Here is a 21,635-nt window from a genome sequence, read left to right on the forward strand (position 1 = left end):
CTGAGCTCATTTTCTAGCTATCAGCCACTGCAGCCTTGCTGCTAGAGAAGATTAAGGAAGGCAAAAAGAAAGAGAAATGTATAAATTGCCTTTGTAGGCTGGGGAAAGCAGTCACTCTGCTAAACTGCAGGTCAGATTTCCTAAGGAAGCGGGGAGAAACAAACACCCAGAATTGCCTTTTTAATGGGATATGCAATTAAAAGAAAGAGGCCGGAGAATTCAAGTCCCATGGTATCGCTCTTGATGACCACCTGAGTAAAGCCCCGAAGCGTCCTGACCCAGCGCTATGTACACGTGATTGGGGGTGGGCAGCGTTAACCTGCCTAGCTGGGAGAATATAAATCCCTCCCCATGCACCAGCATTGCACATGACCAATGCAGGTTGGACAGGGTTTTGGGAGAGGGCTGGGGGTGTGCTTCCAGAGCCACACAGGAGTGGAAAGGAGCTTTTGTAGTGGGGCAGGCTTGGTTGGAATGATTACTTTGATGCTGCTGGGATTTGGTTGAATTATTAACGATGTATTAAACTACCTAGAGGCTTGGAGACATCTTTGTGGTTATTACTGAAATCTAAATAAAACAAGACTTCAGGGTTTTTATGACACCGCATCCGCTTAAGAGCTGTAAGGCCTAAGGGTAAAGTTCCCTGTGCAACAGCTACGCACCCCTGAAATCCGACAAGCCTAGGGCCTTGGGCTAGCCCTGTGCACAGGGCTGATTTTCACTCCAGACACCACGTGTCTGCCACAGGACAGCCAAAGTGGCGTTAACCTTCACTAGAGACATTCTCTCTCACATTCTCTGGCTTGTCTCTAAGAGCCGATATAGACCAGTTTCACTTATTCTTGCCACGATGCCTGCTGTACATTTCTTTCACGCTCCACAACTTGTCTGAGGAGTCCTGCCCCCTGCAACTCCCAGAGCGTCTGGACTAGGTGCCTACTGGCCGGCCAATGGGACAAAAAGGCTGGATCAGGGAGCTGATGCCACATTTAAAGCCATGGTTTTGTGCCAGGCTGGACAGGGCACAGGTCTATGAAGAACTTCTGAAAGCTGGCCCAGACGAACCAGCTCCTTCCGCACACCCACTTACTGCACTTATTTACGTCGCACAGATGGGATTTGCTTGGGTAGCTCAGGTTTGGTGCCAGAGAGAATGTAAATCTTGCCACTGTGCATGGACTGAAGCCATCTGAAAATATGGACCAGGATGTTCAATGAGGAAATTTCCATCTGAGACCAGGTGCTCAGATACAGTACCATGAGGCCACGTAAGTTCCTAAGCAGACATTGGGTTGTCAAGAGCAGCCCAAGTCAGGAAGGGAAGAGGTGGCCCTGACATTCAGTCAAGTCAACACTAGACTCCATTGCCTGCAAGTAGGGAGTGAACGGGAAGCAGCTCATCCGTCGGTGCTCTGCACTAAGTAGCCATTGCAGGGAACGTCACAGGAGCAGAAGTGGCACAACATAGTTTTGCTCACAAGAGAATATTTTGGCTCGTGGCTTTCGTGCTTAAGAGCAAATTTGTCTCCTTCGTATTCTTTTTCAGGCTATAAATAACTAAACGCATAGAGGCCTCCTTCCATCTCCAAGGACACAAAAGTGATATCTGTAAAAAGTCTATTCACTGTTTGTAACTGAGCTGGGACTCCCCATTTCTTTTAGCATCTAAAAAGATTAGACTGAAAAATATTCCTCATCTCCTCCATTAGAAACTTTTAATCATTGCTAGAGAATTGTCTTTCTTGCATCCCCAGCTGGCTCGGATTTAGGATTTGCAGCTTTTCTTTGGGCTACAAGACTTTTTACAATCTCAAGATTTAGAGCTCCTACAGGGAGCTCAACAGTCTGATGGGTTAAAAGGCACTTGAACCTCAAGGAAAAAGCACAGGGGATTGACAGTGATAGTAATTTATTAACTTCTCCACTAGCTCAGAGCCAGCTTACTGCAGCTGTTCTCAGGCTCTTTTTTACTTAATTCTATGAAATAAGACCATAGACTAAAACTCAGATTTCCAGTACAGGCGGCATCCCTGTAACGGATCCTATTCGCATCCTAGTGCAAATGGCTTGTGATTTGCAATTTTGTGAATCTCATGATTTTATTGTGGGTCTTGCACTAGTTGGTGTTTTTCTTGAAGTCCCAATTCCTGGAGTCATGTGATTCCATGAGAATCTCCTCTCTTGTTTTTCAAAAATAATGTTTCTAGCCCTGATAGTTGCAGAGAAAAAACTTGAAAATGTGCCACAAGTTCACCCTAAAGGCTCAAAAACCAGAAGGGAAACAAAAAGAGCCCAAATTTTATTTCATTTTTAAAATCTCATTGAATGCGGGGAGCTGGCAATAGTGGGTTTGCATCTCAGTTTAGACTGAAGTTCGTAGGGCAAGGTGGAGTTTGGAGGTTTTTCTTCTCTCCTTCTGTGATCATTTCTTTGGAGGTGTTGGAACATTTGCAATCCAGCACTCAGGAGCCATCAGGAGAAGATGATGCAGAGTCCTGGACAGACAGGAGAAAGGAAACCCAGACCCAGGTATCCCTTTCTTGAGGTAAATGAATCCTAGCTGAGATACTCTGGAAGGGGCATTCATTGGTCAGCTCAGGCTACTGCTGAAAGGCCTCAGAGTACATGAGCTGAGGTTTCAACCACAGCATCCTTGCTCTCCCTGGCCTGCATCTTCTGGACTAATTATCACAAAATGCACATGATTCTTTGACCCTGGAAATTCCATCTGGGCACTGAGCAGAGGGAGACTGTGCTCCTGTGAGACACTATATGCCACAAGGGGCCACAACAATGGTTCCCGTAACCCACCCAGCAATATTGTTAATCTATCCAACTATACTCTAAGCCCAGCAGAAGAATCTGTCCTATCTCAGGGCCTCTCCTTTTGCCCCTCCACCCCCACGAACATGATACAGTTCTGTGGTGACCTAGAATCCTATTTTCGACGTCTCAGACTCAAGGAATATTTCCAACACACCTCTGACCAACATATTAACCCACAGAGACCTTCCTGCCAACACTACAAAAAGAAGGATTCTGGGTGGACTCCTCCTGAAGGTCGAAACAGCAGCCTGGATTTCTACATAGACTGCTTCCGCCGACGTGCACGAGCTGAAATTGTGGAAAAGCAGCATCGCTTACCCCATAACCTCAGCCATGCAGAACACAGTGCCATCCACAGCCTCAGAAACAACTCTGACATCATAATCAAAAAGGCTGACAAAGGAGGTGCTGTCATCATGAATAGGTCGGAGTATGAACAAGAGGCTACTAGGCAGCTCTCCAACACCACTTTCTACAAGCCATTACCCTCTGATCCCACTGAGAGTTACCAAAAGAAACTACAGCATTTGCTCAAGAAACTCCCTGAAAAAGCACAAGAACAAATCCGCACAGACACACCCCTGGAGCCCCGACCTGGGGTATTCTATCTGCTACCCAAGATCCATAAACCTGGAAATCCTGGACGCCCCATCATCTCAGGCATTGGCACCCTGACAGCAGGATTGTCTGGATATGTAGACTCCCTCCTCAGGCCCTACGTTACCAGCACTCCCAGCTATCTTCGAGACACCACCGACTTCCTGAGGAAACTACAGTCCATTGGTGATCTTCGTGAAAACACCATCCTGGCCACGATGGCTGTAGAAGCCTCTACACCAACATTCCACACAAAGATGGGCTACAAGCCGTCAGGAACAGTATCCCCGATACTGTCACGGCTAACCTGGTGGCTGAACTTTGTGACTTTGTCCTCACCCATAACTATCACACATTTGGGGACAATGTATATCTTCAAATCAGCGGCACTGCGATGGGTACCCGCATGGCCCCACAGTATGCCAACATTTTTATGGCAGACTTAGAACAACGCTTCCTCAGCTCTCATCCCCTAATGCCCCTACTCTACTTGCGCTACATTGATGACATCTTCATCATCTGGACCCATGGAAAAGAAGCTCTTGAGGAATTCCACCATGATTTCAACAATTTCCATCCCACCATCAACCTCAGCCTGGACCAGTCCACACAAGAGATCCACTTCCTGGACACTACGGTGCTAATAAGCGATGGTCATATAACCACCACCCTATATTGGAAACCTACTGACCGCTATTCCTACCTACATGCCTCTAGCTTTCATCCAGATCATACCACTCGATCCATTGTCTACAGCCAAGCTCTACAATATAACCGCATTTGCTCCAACCCCTCAGACAGAGACAAACACCTACAAGATCTCTATCATGCATTCCTACAACTACAATACCCACCTGCTGAAGCGAAGAAACAGATTGACAGAGCCAGAAGAGTACCCAGAAGTTACCTACTACAGGACAGGCCCAACAAAGAAAACAACAGAACGCCACTAGCCGTCACCTTCAGCCCCCAACTAAAACCTCTCCAACGCATCATCAAGGATCTACAACCTATCCTGAAGGACGAACCATCACTCTCACAGATCTTGGGAGACAGACCAGTCCTTGCTTACAGACAGTCCCCCAATCTGAAGCAAATACTCACCAGCAACCACACACCACACAACAAAACCACTAACCCAGGAACCTATCTTTGCAACAAAGCCCGTTGCCAACTCTGTCCACATATCTATTCAGGGGATACCATCATAGGGCCTAATCACATCAGCCACACTATCAGAGGCTCGTTCACCTGCGCATCTACCAATGTGATATATGCCATCATGTGCCAGCAATGCCTCTGCCATGTACATTGGCCAAACTGGACAGTCTCTACGTAAAAGAATGAATGGACACAAATCAGACGTCAAGAATTATAACATTCAAAAACCAGTTGGAGAACACTTCAATCTCTCTGGTCACTCGATTACAGACCTAAGAGTGGCTATACTTCAACAAAAAAGCTTCAAAAACAGACTCCAACGAGAGACTGCTGAATTGGAATTAATTTGCAAACTGGATACAATTAACTTAGGCTTGAATAGAGACTGGGAATGGATGAGTCATTACACAAAGTAAAGCTATTTCCCCATGTTATTTCTCCCCCCCACCCCCCACTGTTCCTCTGATATTCTTGTTAACTGCTGGAATTAGCCTACCTTGCTTGTCACCATGAAAGTTTTTCCTCCTTTCCCACCCCTGCTGCTGGTGATGGCTTATCTTAAGTGATCACTCTCCTTACAGTGTGTATGAAAAACCCATTGTTTCATGTTCTCGGTGTGCGTATATAAATCTCTCCTCTGTTTTTTCCACCAAATGCATCCGATGAAGTGAGCTGAAGCTCACAAAAGCTTATGCTCTAATAAATTTGTTAGTCTCTAAGGTGCCACAAGTACTGCTTTTCTTTTTGCGAATACAGACTAACACGGCTGCTACTCTGAAAGAAGAGACAGGGAATCTCTACTAGGAAAGTCAGACAGGCTCACTGACTGGAGAGTGAACTGGGCTAGAGAGGGCACAAGGCACCCCCACAGCTACAAGAGGGTCAGAGGATACTCTGATCAGCAAGGGCCAGCTCCTGATCTCAGCAACCAGCCCACTTTCTGGGGAGTTCCATGGAGACCACTGGAGAGGGAGCACCCAGGTGGGGTGCTGGGCCTCCCTGACTAGGAGAAATGGCCAGTGGAGAGAGTTGCAGATCTGCTGGTCACCCCCACTTCCCCTTCTCCACACTATGCATCTCAGTGGATAAGCTGGTATTCAGTAAGTTACTGGTCCCCCTCTGTGTCCGAATCTCAGGGGATATGGGTCTCCTGCAGCTCACAGCTTGACAGCCTGGATCTTTGGCTCAAAATGTAGAGACTCCTAAGACCATAAGAACAGCCACACTGAGTCAGACCAAAGGTCCATCTAGCCCAGTATCCTGTCTTCCGACAGCGGCCAATGCCAGTGTGACACCCTGGGACCCCAATATTCACCACTGTCAAGTAATTAGGATGTTTTGTACAAAGCATGCCTTGTGAAGTAGCATTTTAAAAGTCTTTATCTGCTAAACATTAATATCTCGTTGGATTGTATGTGCTCTTGTCGTATGTGAAGTTACTGAGTTTCATTGTGTGTGTGTGTGTGTGTGTGTGTGTGTGTGTTACTGAAACACATGGTGTTTTCAACGTCACCAACAAGCTGCCTTTCAGGTACAACAGTAAAAAGGCCAAACAACGTTCATGGCTTATTGAGGAAATGCACACAGGCACAAGGGTTACCCCAGGAACTGTGTACAATAGAAACCTCTCCGCGATAGCACTACACAAAGGGAACTGTTTGACCCACGTCACAGCAAAAGAGCTTTCCAGCAAGTGGGAAGAAGATATAAAGGGGGAAAATGACATCATGTGGGTACCTCATTCTCCCTACAATACCACACCTGAAAACACCTGAGGAAAAAGATCAACTGGGGGAAGTGATGGTCCCAGGCTAAAGGGATTTCTAGCCTGTGTATGAAAACCTGGGAAAGCCAAGCTGCGAAGCAAAGGCAGCTTGTGCCTTAAGGATCTGCCAGCCTGTTAATCATTCAGGGTGAGAATTTGCTAATTTATATCCTACCTCTCTAGTATGTTAAACTCAGTTTGCGGTTTTGTTTATTTACTAGGTAATCTGCTTTGATCTGTTTGCTATCACTTAAAATCTATCCTTTTATAGTTAATAAACTTATTTTATGTTTTAATCCATACCAGTTTGCATTTGACTAAGGTGTTTGGGGAAAATCTCAGCTTGGTTACTACAAGCTGGCCCTCTTCATGCTGAGGGAGAGGCGGACTGGCTGTTAAACCCATATACTGGCCACATTAGACAAGGGCAGGACGGTACTGCTCTAGGGTCCTAGGTTGGGAAGCTGGTGGTTAGAGAGCCTGCATGTGACTGCAGCTGGGTGTGTCCCTACCTGCGTGAATGTTGGTGAAAGTGTAAGCTTGGAGGGCTTTGCAACTTGTCACAGCAGCACAGTGTGAGAGGCTGGTGGGTCAGAGGGCTCAGTGGTACCAGCTGGGGGAACCCATCATAGCCAGGTGCCTGAGAGGGAATGAACAGAACAGGTAATCATCAAGCAATCCATCCCTGGTTGCCCATTCCCAGCTTCTGGCAAACAGAGACTAGGGACACCCTTCCTGCCAATCCTGGCTAATAGCCATTGCTGGACCTATCCTTTATGAGCTTATCTAGTCCTTTTTTGAACCCTGTTAAAGTCTTGGCCTTCACAACATCCTCCTCTGGCAAGGAGTTCCACAGGTTGACTGTGCATTGTGTGAAACTAACACTTCCTTATTTACTTTCTCCACACCAGTCATGATTTTATAGACCTCAATCATATCCCCCCTTAGTCATCTCTTTGCCAAGCTGAAAAGTCCCAGTCTTATTAATCTCTCCTCATACGGCAACTGTTCCATACCCCTAGTCATTTTTGTTGCCCCTTTTCTGAACCTTTTCCCATTCTAATAGATTTTTTGAGACGGGGCAAGCACATCTGCATGTAATATTCAAGATGTGGGCGTACCATGGATTTATAGAGACAATACATTTTCCGTCTGATCTGTCTCTTTCTTAATGATTCCCAACATTCTGTTCACTTTTTTTGATGGCTGCTGCATATTGAGTGGATGTTTTCAGAGAACTGTCCAAAGTGACTCTAAGATCTCTTTGAGTAGTAACAGCTAATTTAGACCCCATCATTTTATATGTATAGTTGGGATTATGTTTTCCAATGTGCATTACTTGGCAGATGAAATTCCATTTTGATGGGGCAACAAAATTGCATCTGTCACCCAGTTTTGTGGGACCCTTTTGTAGCTCTTCGCAGTCTGCCTGGAACTTAACTATCCTGAGAAGTTTTGTATCATTGGCAAAATTTGTCACTTCACTGTTTACCCCTTTTTCCAGATCCTCTATGAATATACTGAATAGGACTGGGTCCCAAAACAGAGCCCTGGGGGACACCACTATTTACCTCTCCATTCTGAAAATTGACTATTTATTCCTACCCTGTGCTTCCTATCTTTTAACCAGTTACCAATCCATGAGAGGACCTTCCCTCTTATCCCAAGACAGCTTACTTTGCGTAAGAGCCTTTGGTGAGGGACCTTATCAAAGGCTTTCTGAAAATACACTAGATCCACTGGATCCCCCTTGTCCACACACTTGTTGACCCCCTCAAAGAATTCTAGTAGATTGGTGAGGCATATATTTCCCTTTCCAAAAACCACGTTGACTCTTCCCCCAACAAATTATGTTAATCTGTGTGTCTGACAATTTTGTTCTTTACTATAGTTTAAACCAGTTTGCCCGGTACTGAAGTCAGGCTTACCGGCCTCTAATTGCCAGGATCACCTCTGGAGCTCTTTTAAAAATTGGGGTCACATTAGCTACCCTCCAGTCACTTGGTACAGAAGCAGATTTAAATGATCTGTTACAGACGACAGTTAGTAGTTCTGCAATTTCACATTTGAGTTCCTTCAAGTGAATCCCATCAGGTCCTGGTGACTTATGACTGTTTAGTTTATCAATTGGTTCCAAAACCTCCTCTAGCGACACCTCAGTCTGGGACAGCTCCTCAGATCTGTCAGCTAAAAAGACTGGCTCAAGTTTGGGAATCTTCCTCACATCCTCAGTCGTGAAGACCGAGGCAAAGAATTCCTGATTCAGCTCTGAGGGCCCCAGTTTCTCTAGTGGCAGGCAAGATGACAGCCAACAAACTCATTCTTCCCCCTCTGACAACAAGACCCCACTGTGGCCAGAGTGGGGGAGCAGGATTTGCCTCAAGCGAAGATTCAGCAGCAGAGGAGGTGTGTATTGGATCACATCTGCTATCCCGTCTGGCGATGGTCGGTGCTGGACACTTCAGAGTTGGGTGAAAATCCCCCATAATGCACCTGGACAATTGCATATTGCTGTAGATGGGGAACAAGTCCTCCCCAAGCCTCACAGCCAGTGAGTTTATGCCCTGCCACTAGGGATTCAGTTCCCTTTGTCACTTGCAAGCAAAATCTAGGTACCTGAGCAGAGTTGCTGTTTTAGTTGACAGATAAAGGAGACCAGACCTCTTCTCCCAGTGCTGCCACATGCATCCTGTATGACCATGGCCAAGTCACTTAGCCTCTCAGCACCCACGTTCCCTCTTCCCTACCTACTTTGTTCTTATGGGCTGTAAAGAACTAAAGCTCAACAAGTGCCCTGAGCTCCCTAGGTGAGGGGCCAGGAGGAGGAGTGAGTTTGATATTATTTTGGAGCAGCCCTCACAAGCTTCCTCCCTACCCTCCATTAAAGCCCAGAAGTGGGACAAAGACACAAAATGAGGTGCAACAAAAATATCCTGCAGAAAGAGGATGTGGGATTCGCCTTTAGTATAAATCACGTCTCTGTAATCAAAGGCTTCCGGCAGTATTCTTTATGTAAAGGATCACCACCACAAAATCACACCCCATTTGTGTGAGGTGGAGGTAAAAAACTGACTGCCCAGGAGCAGGTAAGCTGTGTGATCCGGAGTCAATCACCATCACCAGCACTAAGTGACCCACAGCCCGTAGAAAGAACTCACACAAGCCTCCACCTGAAAGCCTGAACCGGGGGATGAAAAGTTTATGAAGTTCTGGGCCAAATTTTGAAGCACCGAGCAGTTTGGCTGGTTCTGCTGAGAAAGCAGCTCAACTTTGGGGCAATTATCAGACTCTCTCAACATTTCTCTGGTCCTGATTTGGATTACTTGGTTGTAGCTGCTTCAGATTATCCCCCGAAGCAGCAGTGAAGAGCAGAGCAAAATAACCGGGAAAAAAAACCAAAACCCAACACTACAGAAACAGTCAAACACCGGGCAAATCAGTAGTGCAGGTGGGGAAGGGTGGAGGGCACTGAGACATATTTGCACAGAAACACAGCTCGTCTGAATCAAAGCAGTTTTCTAAGTCTAAGCACTTCGAACGGACCAAGCTTTTGGAATTGCCCAGGTGGAGATGGAGCTTGGCACACTAAAAAGGAGTGCTGTTCCTAATCAGATTAGACAATAAGATCTCCCATGGCAAGTTGTTGCTACTTATGCAAGCAATGGAATGCAGTGGACGGAGAGCTCTCAAGAGCAGTAGTGGGACTAATGAACCTTTCGTGGTTTTGACCTGCCAGCATTCAGAGTGGAAAGAGGGGAGTTCTCATGGCTAAGGCAGCGTGCTGTAGCAAAGCAGTGCCCAACTGGCAGATGGCTAGAAGATAAGGGGTGCCCAAAGTTCAGCCTCAAGACCAGGAAATTAAATTTTGCCCTTGTTTTCGTTACAGACCAAACTGCAGTGGCCATCATGTTCAACTACATGTCCCTGCATCCCACACTCCCTCCTGAGTGGAGTGGTCTGTCTGCTTTGGATGATTAGTCTAGCAGAGCTCCTGAGGCTTCATCTCCCAGGTCAAGGCAGGTTCAGCTGGGTCATCTACTGCTGACTTGGTGAGAGGGGAATCAAACCTGACACTGAGGTGTGAAGTGTGCATTATTATTATTGAGCACCCAAGTGTGCACTGGTGCCCCGCTGCACAGATAACGGAGTCCCTGCCCCAAAGAACTTACAATCTTGTTTCAGACATGATGCAACAATGGTGTGTGTGGAGGGGCAGATAGCGAGAAGGAGAAGCAGGGGTTACAGCCCTGGGACAAGGCAGTTACTTGTCAAAAGGTGGTTTTGGTTTTTTAGAAAAAAAAAAAAAATCTCTGAAATATATATAAAGTGCCTTTGACTCATTTCTTGTAGGCACTCAAGAGATGTTGTCTAGGGGTGGGACATGACCGAGGAGAGAGTGTCAGCTCAGGGAAGGCATTCCCACACTGAACAGAGGGGGCATTGGGAAGGGAAGAGGTAAGTTTGGGCTCATCAGTAGGTCAGAAAGGTGACAGATTAATTCTGTCTTGCAAGAGACCATATGTTTAAATAATTGTCCGAATCATTTTATTAATGTTTGTCACAACTCAGTTCCCACTCAAGCATTCCTGTATTAGTCCAAAGGTCACTAGTGTTGATAACAAAAAAAAAAATCACAAATATAAGCCTTTACGCACACCTACATTCTCTATCCCAGCAACAATACCGCAATAAGCATTGGCCGAATACTCACACTGCATCAGGCCTGCGAGACTCCTTTCCGTCATGGCGTGGCCCCAGAGGGGTAAGGAAAAGCTTTGGAAATCCCCCCCCCCAAAAAAATTATTTTTCTATACACCATAACAAACAAGTGATGTCATTGCTGGTTATTGGACCTTAGCCATCGTCAGCTAAAGCAGATAGGGCTGAATCTTGTTCTCTTGCCCAGTTAAGACAAGATTAATGGATGGGCCCCTTTCTCAAGGTTGTCTTCTCTTATTTTGCCATACGTCTTCCCAATTACTTGACTAAGCATTTCTAACCAATTATTTACTGCACCTAATGCCCAGTTAACCTTGTTTTCTTCATTTCTATTGCCTCATTCCAAAACCTTACACAAGAGAACACTGGTATTTCGAAGGGTCACTACAAATTTCACACACACAACCCTTCTTTCTCATGATCTCAGTCTTTTTGGTCAGGTGCTTTGGGCCCATCACTGGTGCTAAGATCCAAACTCAATTTAAAACCATAGTTTACCCTCCTATAATGTGGGCCTCTATTCCTACCCCAAACGAAAGGCCAAGCAGAGACAGGGTGAAGCGGAAGGCCAACTAGCAGGTCTTCAGCCTAGCCGAGTGGGCAAGGCTTCTGGTAATTGCAAAAAGGGCTAATTTGACCTGGACAGCTGAATTGACCAATACAGGCCCTTATCCCGAGGGATGCTGTAGTGGGGCCAGTCCCTGTATATTCCCCCCACCTCCCCCATAAGGAGTGCTCAGCATTCCTGCCGGGATGACAACACATTCCATGGAGACAGGACCACGCCAGCACATGGCAGGTACATACATGTTGGCAAGTCCCCACAGGCACCCCTGGCACACAGGACAATGCAACGGCACTGATTTATCTAGCAGCAAGTTAGCCTGCACTGCTATTTTTCTAATGGGGAAGGCAATGGCCTCTCTCAGTGCAGACCATGAAATCTTAACCTTGGTACTAACATTGTAATTACAAGTTTGTGGGGCTTTTTCTAAGATAAACACATTTTAATTGCAAACTGTTTCTGCTGTCTTTAACCAGCCCCTTATTCTGGGAGCAGCTGCTGTTTTTAATGTTTAATGAAACAGTCTTTAAGAAGGGCTCTGATAGCACTGCAGTGCTGAACTGCCACCTTCTCAGGCTGCTGCACCAGGACTCAATAACCCTTTGGGCGCGGGCACCATTTTTATGGTTCAATAGAGCCGAGTCACCCATCATCCAGGTCTTGAAGAAGGTCAACACAAGGACCTTAACAATGAAGGATAACCAAACCCAAAAATGTAGTTTGACCTAGAAGTGCTAGGTATCACCTTTTCCATGTCGTGTAGCAGCATTAGCCTTTTCCAAAGGAACTAGGAGGTCATTGTATGCGTCTTCCTGCCAAGAGTGTGCTATGGTAGAAAGTGGGTCTCGGCTGGATATGTGCAGGAGCGAGTCTAAACAGGCTGGAGTCCCGGCAGTAGAGCGGTGAGAAACACTCACATCAAACTTCACGCCTCTTGAAACAAGCCCTTGGCTTGAGATGTGATGAATTTACAGACCTCAGGCTCACATAGAAAAGTTTGAAGACATTAACCGTACCAGGAAAATGGAGAATATCCCTTCTGCCAGTTACATTCCAGGAGTCGCCTGCAGGGCATCCAAGGCTAGACGACCACGGAGAGAAGGTGAGAGGCAGCTGGGGAGATTACCAGTACAGGGTTGTCAAGCTCCAGCCTCTGAGCCAACCTGCTGGAGCTCAGTTTGTGGGCACTTTGTCACATGAACTCTGCGGAGTCAGCCACGTTTGTCTGCAACTCACAACTATCCCTGGGCTTGAGAGCACAATGCAGTCACAGTTTCCATCCTTTACTTTGCATGACTTAGTAACCGCGCTGGGTAATGGATGAAGGGCTTAAAGCAACCAGCCTAGTCCCGGAGAAACAGCTCAGGACAGCAGAGAGGCAGAACGATCACAGCATCACGTAATTATGGTAGTAATTCACATTGCAAATACAGATTGAGTAGACCCACTGTAGCCAGAGAGGCTCTGCAGATGGGGAATGCAGGGATTGGGCTCAGAGTGGCTTCTCTGCTTCCCAAAGGCAGAAGAAATACAGCGTTATCCTGGGCCTCCCCAAGGGACAGCTAACCAGCCCTCGGTCTCCGTGTTCATTCTGCATGTGCAACTCTAGATTGTTTCCGGGAATTCTCCCTACAAAGCAGCCCAGCCGCTCATTTCTAGCCCAGTGCACAGTTTAATGAGAGACCCTGGTGAGCTCTGAGGGCAGGAGAGACAGGCCCAGTGAGGCTTGTGCTAGGAGGGCTCTTTCCAGGGGTAACGGATTCATTTTCTTGACACCGCACAGCGCACAGGCTGCCTCCCAGCAGATCAGCCTTTAAGTGACATCACTATGGCAATGATACAGCCACACAGCAGCGCACTGCAATCCCAGCGCTACACTTGGGGAGAGGGTACAATGTTCCCTCCCCAATCTCTGCTAGGCCCCCCCACACCCACTGGCTCAGAGGACAGGCCGCTCACCCCATCCCTGGCAGCAGACTAGAGATGCAGAGACTTGATTAGCTTTTAACATGCCGCCATTCATTTGCCATCTATTGTAGGTCAGATCTCAGAGGTGCCGGATGAGGGCCTTAATCCCTGCTTTCCTAGAGATCAAATTAGCATTGAGAATTGCTCCAGCTGCGTTTGCTCTGGGGGAAGAGGAATGCCACCGAGGCTGCAGGGCTGTCAAATATTAGCTTGTATCTTACAATAATAAGCCCAACAGGAGTGCAGAGCAGAACAGGCTGGGGAGCAATGTTCCCTCTAATTTTTGACAGGATGTGTGCGCAAAACATTTCTTCTGTGCAAATTGTTGTGCATGCAGTGTTTCGCCGTGTGCACGGGGTTTAGGATCTATGTGTGCGCGCACATGCGCAGCCTAGAGGGAGCAGTGCTGGGGAGGTAAGAGACGCCTCAGCTAGAGGCGGAGAGAGAGAGAGAGCGCGCGCGAGCGAGCGAGCACGCACACACTCCTCCCAATATCTGCTACAAATGACCCAAAGGGAACCTCTCTGGAGCCAGCCTGGAAAAGGGCTCAGAGGCCTGACTAACAGCGCCCAGTTTAGGGCTTTTTTGCTTCTTGAAAATCTGGGAGTTAATGAGGTGCTCCTGAAAGCAAGAGACCAAAGGATGGCACAGACACCCTGAGAGCAGGCTCCCCATGTGCAGCTCTGCACAGACACCCCAGGCAGGCACCCCCTGGCCTCCTCTCCCCCCATGGCTCTGCACAGACACCCCAGGCAGACGGACTGCCAGGAGCCCTGTGGCATGAGGAGCAGGCATCTCAATTACAGGCTCCCAACAGCGCCAAGCAGACAAACAAGAGCAAGGTTACACCCACCAGAGTCATTTCACTTGTGAGCCAAGGGAGGATGCAAACTAGGGTTGCCAACTTTCTACTTGCACTAAACCAAACATCCTTGCCCTGCCCCTGCCCATGCCCCGCCCTTTCTCTGAGGCCCTGCCCCCTCGCTCATTTTCACCAGGCTGGCTCAGGGGGTTGGGGTAAGGGAGAGGGGTGAGGGCTCCAGCAGGGGGTGCGGACTCCAGGGTGGGGCCAGAAATGAGGAGTTCAGGGTGAGGGAGGGGGCTCCAGGCTGGCTCAGGGGGTTGGGATGTGAGAGGGGGCGAGGGCTCTGGCTGAGGGTGCAGACCCTGGCGCGGGGCTCAGGATGAGGGGCTTGGGGTGCAGGCGGGGGCTCCAGGCTGGGACCAAGGGATTCAGAGGGTGGGAGGGGGAATCAGGGTTGGGGCAGGGGGTTGTGGCATGGGAGTGGGGCAGGGGTGCAGGCTCCGCTTACATCAAGCGGCTCCTGGAAGCAAGGACATGTCCCCCCTCTGGCTCCTACGCAGAGGCACTGCCCCCACCCCCAAAGCTCCCATCTGCCAGGCTCCCACTGTTGAGATCTCCCTGATCAAACTCCTGTTGCTCTCAGCTCTAGGACGGGTCTTCTGGTGCCCCTGCCCACATGGATGCAAGATGGACCTGCTGCAAATGCCACCAGGTGCATCTTCCAGATGTTTCCTTCAGACCAAACATCGCACCAGTACCGAAGCTACCTTTGCCGCGCTTGGCTGCCATCTAGACCCAGGCACAAGCAGCATGTTACCTCTATTGCACGCAGTACGTAAGAGTTCAGCTCCGGGTCCTTTACTCCCATCACAGAGAGCCCAGTACTGCAGGAGTCACTCTGGCAAAGCTACCATAGATCCAGCTCCACTGAAGTCAGAGTAAGGGCTGCAGGATTGGGCTCGGAGGCCCAGATCCCTCAGCTCGTGCTGAGATACTCTTGGTGCGGCTGGAAGGAAATGGGACAAATGGGGCTTTTACAGCTCCTTAATCCCAGGGCCATCCCAGATCAGTCTCAGGCATGTTATCAGTTACATGTCTCTCTAAAGCCCTCAGGGGTCATTCCAGCAGCTGGGGATCTCTGACATAGAGGGATGTCTCCTTTCCTCTGGGCAGATCCACTGGATCCCAGCGGCTTTGCACTTGGTGCAAAGTGTGCAGAATCTGGGCCAGGTGCTTGGCTCCAATGTTGAATAGCAGCTTCTCTCCATCATTACCCTGTTCACCTGGGGTCCATAGCGCTCATTAGAATAGCAAAGGCATCTGCATTTCTGACCCTTGTGGGATTCGCTCTGTATCCTGGCCCAAGGCGTCAGCATTCTTTGAGCGATGAATGCAGAGGTCACTCTCCGAGTCAACACTCCATTCTCCTACCAGAGCCCAATCTTGCTCCATTATTGATTTGCATGTGCCATTATCAGTGCATAGCCACTGCCCGGAGCAACGCTTGAAAGGCAATAGAAATCTACCAGTACAGCTGCATAGGGGTTACTGGTACTTCCTTGCTACTGCAGCCCCTTTCTGATCTGTCTTAGCACTGATACAGCCAGTTTGAACTCTAGCTATACTGTCCCAATCACTATAATATCTAGTTTGGACAACTCTGAGCTTTGGGCATCTTCAATGATGGACCCTGGATTCATAACTTAAATTAGCTTCAGTATCGTGCACTTACAGTGGGCTGAACCAGAGCCCTGGATCCAAACACTACCAGTCTTTCCAGGGGTTGACATGCAGGGCCAAGTTTTGCAGCTTGAGTCCAGTGAATCAGGATTGTCCCCCAACATGGAGATGGAGCTAGTGGGGGCACCATGCTTTCTATTTCCAGCTTCCGGGGAATATGAGGAGCACCAGATAGTGACAAAAAGGAAATTAGCTGAACCCACTGAGAATGGGTTCGAAATGGGCTAATTAAGATTTGGAAGCGAGATTAAATAATCTCCTTTAAGCCCAAGGGCCTTGCCAAGAAAAATTTAAAACCACTGGCTCATATTTGGTTTAAGGTTATAGGACATCCTTTAGCCTTTTCAATTATTTTTGCAGTTTGCTGCTAAGTTAACTGGCTTGAAATTCAGTGGAGATATATGGTGCATTTAAAGACTCTCTGCAAAGCTTTCATCCATTCCCCGGGGAGCTGGGGATATTGCACCATTCATTCATCTGGGTTTATAATGGAACTGTTCATTCTGTGCTCTCTCCCCCCCATTTTATAGATTCAAGTGACAGCAATTTACCTGCTTCAGATTTCTCGCTTTTCAATTTTGCCTAGGTCTGAATGAGTTAAAGAGGCATTTTCTGTCCAAACAGATTTCTAGTAATTGCACTGTTTTCCTACAATTCCCATCGGGGCTGGGAGAGAAATTACAGCTACCCTGCGGGAGCTGCATTGAGATGACTGACCCTCAACATCCACAGTTCCATTTTGCAGACTAGATGCTGGATTCACACTGGTGCCATGATGCATCATCTTTCCATCCTGCCGCCCTAAACCCAGGAGAGCCAGGCACCTTGGGAGCATAGCCCCATGGAAGCCAGGAGAGAATCGACACTGCACCCTGCTGTTCGAGGGCCTGACTCTCCTTTGACTTACATGGGGTCAATCAGGAGCAGGCAGAGGGGTTATACTGGGCTAGAAGAAAGGAGACTCAGCCCCTAGACTGTTCATGCTGTGCAAGTTTAGGGGATCAGCTCAGCAGAGATGGCATCTTTCCATGGCTCTCTAATTCCCGTATCACACCGAATCACTGGCGACGGTCAATGGGAGTCTAAGTGGGTGACTGCTGGTCTTAGTCAGCCAGAGTTGGCCTTAAGAGCAGGAGGCCAGATGCTGAGGCCTTTCCTCAGGCAGATGCCCATGGATGTGGCTGTCACTGTGTAAAGCCTGAGCAAGGAATGGAGGGTTTGTTCCAAGTGTTGCAAAGCTACCCCTGGTGCCCTGTGCAGATCTGTAACCTAGAGGCAGGGGATTTGCAGAGACAGGGCTGATCAGATCTCGGTGGCCCCTGGAGGAGGTAATGCACTGGCCAAACCAACCTCCTTCTCTGGCAATAGGATCGCAGTGGGAAAGCCTGGCCCTGCCTCCCCACTCCAACCCCTACTCGTGCTTGGGGGGGCCCTGCAAATTGCTGAGCTGGCCCTGTACGATCCAACCCATTTCGCGTGGCTGCCTCAGCCCTTCTGTGCAGCTGGAGCAAACATTTCCCACAGAATTATTCATGCCGCAGCTTTAGACTCTTCCTGACAGCTGCTGTGGCTTTGATCCTAGCGGCTGGTACGTGGAGTGCTTGATCCTGCTTTCCCCATGCACAGGGGCTGTGTGGTGAGCCCCTTGTACAGGCAGCAGGTGGGGGACACATACACAGGCTCAGCAGACCGATGAGTGCCAAGCAAGTATGTGCCGTGGACATTGTTGCAGAACTGTAAGCAGCCTGGCGTTGGGAAAACCACAGTCCTCCTCCCTGGACCAGGAGGATTTTCCCCACCTGCTCAGTCCCCGACGTTGGGCTGCTGTGTTATCTAGTCTATGGCCAGGAGCCGCAGGTTTGTATAATTTTTGGTGGTGCCCAGAACCCACCCCTGCCGCTTTGCTCCGGGGAGGCACAGGGGGGAGGCCGGGAGCAGCAAGCGGGGCCGGGGGACACTCGGGGGAGGGGGGGGGCGGCAGGTGGGGCCAGAACGGACACCCGGCCCCAAATATTGGTGGACCTGGGCCCCTGGGCTCTGAATATTGCTGGTGCCAAGGTACAACGTGGAGACATAACTCGCTGCCCCTGTCTATGGCTACTAATTTGGCATGAGCTGCCAGTGCTCGTCCTCTTTCCTCCCTCTCTCCTGCTGGAATAGGAGAGCAGCTGTGGCCTGAACAGAGCAGAGCGACAGCTGCAGAACCCGTCTAGTTAACCGGCTGGGTGATGGGCATCCAGCCTGCGGCTACTGGAGTAGATCTGGCAGGCAGGCAGCCCACGCCCTGCCCTGCCCTGCCCAGCAATGCCTGACTCCGCACACCAAGAGGGGGGCCCCCAGGGTGCCACGCATGCACAGAGTGGGTTATCGTTGTTATTGAGGGAAACGGTCGCTAATTCAGCCCTGGTCTCTCCAAATGTTCCTCGTCAGAAAGAGTCTCTGCTGGAGTTGGTCAGTTCCTCCTGCACTGTGATCTGCAGCCTCTCTCCCTCGGCCTCCAGAGGCGGCTGGATTCTCGTGTGGCTTGGTCCTCTCCTCTGGAGGCTGTTAACCCACTGGTGCCCTGCCTTGGCTACTGTTCAAATGGCACTAAGCAGATGCCACTAGCAGCACGTGGTCACAGCTCTGTGCATGTAGCACGGAGCACAGGGGCTCGACTGGGTAGGCCAAGGCCCCAGTTGCTCAGCACCCAGACAAGAATACAACTGGCCACTTGCCTTCCTCCTTTGCAAAAAGCTTCCAGGGCCTTATTCCCAGAGGTGCTGGGCACTCGGCTCCCAGGGAGTTCTGGGTCCTCAGCAGTTCTGCAAAGCCAGCCCTAGCCCTCCATCCTGCTCACTGGCCTCCTCGTTCCTGGCTCGGAAATTGTCCCTCAAGTCCCGGCCTCTCCTCCCTCTCGTCAGCGGCCTCGCTCCTTTGAAGAAGGGCTGCCCAAGGACAAGCTGCCTGCGCATCCAACACCTCCCCGCTCCACCTTTTAGCCCCTCGGCCAATCGCGCTCTCAAGCTCTCTGGCCTCTCACGTCCTGGGCGCGCTCTGGTCGCTCCTGCTCTCAGCACCCCGTGAGGCTGCTGGGACATGTAATAGTTTGGTCTCAGTTCGGTGGTTGGGTTTAGAGTGCGGGTGCTGCTGGTAGCCTATACGACACCGGACATCAGCCTGGATAATCTAGTTAGCCGTTCCCAACAGACTCTGTGCCATTAACAGAGCTGAACACACAAGCACCAGGAAACGACAGGCCAGTGCCAGAGCCTCGTGCCAACAGGACTCTCTCCCAGCCCATCTGGGTGTGAATTCTCAGGAGGTTACCCCTCTAAACTAAATGGCAGGGACTTCACCTTTGTACCTGTCTGGGAAGTGCCATGAACACCAATAGCACTGGGTCACTAACAAACAATACCAAAACTAATGGGGCACTTCTAGACCAGGGTGCGGTATTCCTGCACCATTGCCGCATGCTCAGCCAGCCTGCCAAGGGAGGACAGCTTGACCAACCAGCCCTAGTCCCAGAGCTCCACCCAAACAGGGCAGCCTCACAACTCCGTGCAGGGAGGGAGGGAGCTTCGGGGGGGGGGGGTGTCTTTTCAGCCATTGCTTTGCAAGTTGGCTGCCCCCGGCCTTAAGTGGGCCCCATGAATCCTGCCCCCTGTATAGCAGGAGTACAATGTTCAGGAAAGTTACTCAGCAGCAGTGGCTGCAAACACTCCCCAAGCTCTGTATTTCTGGAAGTCAGCCCTGCAGCCTTTTGACATTTTCAGTCTGTAGCACTAGACAGTTTTCTTACCTTCAGTATCACAGGCTGAAGTGCTAAGAGATCCTTGCAGGCTGGTCCTGGCCTGGATCAAGTTGCTGGTCCAATAGCTCAGTCTGTAGTGGCCTCAGCTGGTTACCAGTTTCCCAGCTGAACTCACAGTTTGGCCTGCTCTCAGTAGATGCCATTGACCTTTCCCTGCCCTCAGCATGGCTCTTTCATTACATGGCCCTGCTGTAGGGAACAGTCCTGGCCTAGCCAAGCCTGGACCCAGGTGCCCCCATAGGACTCTTCCATCTCTAGCTTCTACCATCTCTTCCCTTTACTTCCCCTGCTAAGCTCACTCCAGCTAGCTGGCTGCTTTATCACCTACTCTGCATCTCCGAGCATTTGCCACCCTGCAGTGCTCAATCAGAAAATAGAGACTCCTCCCTCACTTCAGACACTTCCCTTTCCTCTCTCTGCACTTGAGCTGTGGCCACAGATGGGCCACCTCTAGCTGCTGAGAGATTACCCCAAGCCAGACCCTGCCCTGCCTTATAGCAGCATAAGGTTGTGTCCCAGGCTCTCAGGAGCCCTAACTCTCAGTTTGACCTTCCCAACTGAGCCTCATCATTGGGTAGACCAGTGAGACTCAGCCTGACGCTCATGAGCCACAAGTGGCTCTTCCATGTGTCTCAGGCAGCTCTTTGCAGTACCTGATGTCAAAACACTCTGGGATTGAATTATTAACCAATCTAAGCTATTAATCCATCAGAATGCTTCTACTATGTTATTAGCCAATTAAGTTATCAACTTGCACTAAGTTATTAACTTATTTGCTGGGAGAATAATATTAGCTATATAGAAATGAAACTCTGGATTCACACTCCTGTGGCTCTTTTGGGTAATGCTGATGGCTAATTTGGCTCCTGATCCACTGAGGTCTGAGCATTGCTAAATTCTCCAAGCCCTGGCCCTGCATATATTGGGCTCAGTGTAAGCTCTGGGATGGATTCACTACACTTCTGGAGTTGTTCCAAAAGCCTGGGCAGGGAACTGGAAGGGATCTCCCTAGATGTGGCCTTGCTCCTGCTGGTGTGAAATGCCTGGTGTGAGCTAAAGCTTTCGTCCCCTGCTCCTGGCAACACCTGCTATTAATCTTTGTACTCCAGACTCTGAACCCAGGCATTGCCTTTGGCTCTGTCTCCTCCCTTGGGCCCGGCCATCTGGGGAACAAAGTCGGCCATCCTAAAATAGCTCAGCCCAGCCCCTGCTAGCCAGCAGAGTTTGGAGGCACCTCTATTCAGAATTCATACGCTGTTTCTCAGTCCATTCCATACCAATGAGAAAACCCCCCTGTGATTCCATAAAAGGGGAAATGAACCCTCTTCCTAAGGTTCCTGGTGGTGGAACAAGACACAGCTCCATTTCTTTGGGCCCGGTATACAATTGACCTGCACTTTATGCAGTCATTTACACCAGTGCGACTCAGAATAGGAGCATTTTACACCGGGATACACGAGTGCACAAGGGCAGGGCACTGGAGAATATAGTGTAGTCTGGTTCATCAGGCTCAGAACTGGGAATCAAGAGATCTGGGCTCTAATCCTGGCTCTCCCACTGACTTGTTGGGTAATCTTAGGCAAGTCACTTAAATGCTGCGTTTCTCAGTTTCCCCCTCTGTACAGTGAGAGTAACAGCACTCCTTGTTTGTAAAGCACTTTGAGCTCTATAAATGAGGAGTGTCATTAAC

At 49.3% G+C, this 21,635-nt stretch overlaps 1 long non-coding RNA gene across 1 annotated transcript; it reads right to left on the reverse strand.

Annotated features, from left to right (window-relative positions):
- Positions 1–2,281: 2,281 nt before the first annotated feature.
- On the reverse strand, positions 2,282–20,579 carry LOC122456080. The gene is made up of 2 exons (XR_006274728.1): positions 19,934–20,579; positions 2,282–2,761 (listed from the first exon to the last, which is right to left on the reverse strand). It is a non-coding gene; the product is annotated as an uncharacterized LOC122456080 (long non-coding RNA).
- Between the last annotated feature and the right edge of the window lie 1,056 nt (positions 20,580–21,635).

The sequence above is a fragment of the Dermochelys coriacea genome, chromosome 10 (genome assembly GCF_009764565.3).
Source record: "Dermochelys coriacea isolate rDerCor1 chromosome 10, rDerCor1.pri.v4, whole genome shotgun sequence".
Taxonomy (NCBI): Eukaryota; Metazoa; Chordata; order Testudines; family Dermochelyidae; genus Dermochelys; species Dermochelys coriacea.